The sequence below is a fragment of the Nannospalax galili genome, unplaced genomic scaffold (assembly GCF_000622305.1).
Source record: "Nannospalax galili isolate Female #2095 unplaced genomic scaffold, S.galili_v1.0 scaffold1811, whole genome shotgun sequence".
Taxonomy (NCBI): Eukaryota; Metazoa; Chordata; class Mammalia; order Rodentia; family Spalacidae; genus Nannospalax; species Nannospalax galili.
The window spans coordinates 95,871-96,830 of record NW_008329641.1 but is presented as its reverse complement, the minus strand read 5'-3'; positions in this window follow the sequence as shown (position 1 = coordinate 96,830).

The window sequence follows — 960 nt, the reverse complement described above, 5'->3', positions numbered from 1 at the left end:
TTGAATATTTTAACCAAAATCGCCCGGTCGATAACCCCTCCCTCGCTCCCGCTCCCCTCCCCCTCCCGCCCTGCCGGCCGCCTCCCTCCTCTCCGCCCCCTCCCGTTCCCTCCGCTCCCCGGGCGCGCGCCAGGGGGCGCACGAGGCTGGCACTGCTCGTCGCCGGCCCCCTCGGAGGAGCCCCACCCCCCCTACACGCTCTGCGCACGCGCGTCCGAGCTGCGCCGCTCCTGGCGCAGCTGAAGTGCCCTCAGCCTGCCAGTCACGCCTTGGCTTTTTTTCGGGGCGCCTTTGCTCATGCGCAACTTTCTCCACGCGCCTGAAAGGCGGCCAGCGCATGCGCTTCTCTTCACCACCGCCTCCTGTAGCGTAGCTGCGCTTCAAAGTGTAGCAAGTCAAGTGCGTGTTTCTGTCTTCTGTAAGTGGTCCGTTGTCCTGCCTTGTTCCCCTCCCGGATGCGCTCGGGCTTTCCAGGGTGGTATTGTAAAAAGGCAGGGGTCACGGTGGCTGACCGCAAGTACGCGCTCGAAGGGTTCGTGAGGACCCTGCGCTCCTTGAGGTGGACACACTGCGGCCCAGGGGCCGCTCCCGGACTCGGTAACTTCCGGCCTTGTGGGCAGGTAAGGGCGGAAACGCCCGCCAGGGACAGCGCAGCAGGAGGCACCTGCTGAGGCAGGCGCCGCCGTCCCGCTTTCAATTTGAATCCGAGCTAATCCCCGCCCCGCGACTCCGGCAGTGCGGAGATTCGATCCCGCTCACGCGAGGGGGAGTGTCCTGGGTGGCTTTGATTAGCCCCGATTCGCTTCTGCCCTACTTTTCCTAACGCACCGCCAGCTTTTTCGAGAGCTGGGCGTCTAGGTCGCTCATTTCCGCCCTTTCCTGACTTTGCCTTCTGCCTGGATGCCCCTCGCGCGCCCACCCCAGTGAAACAAACAGGGACTCCATCTGCCCCTGGAGACC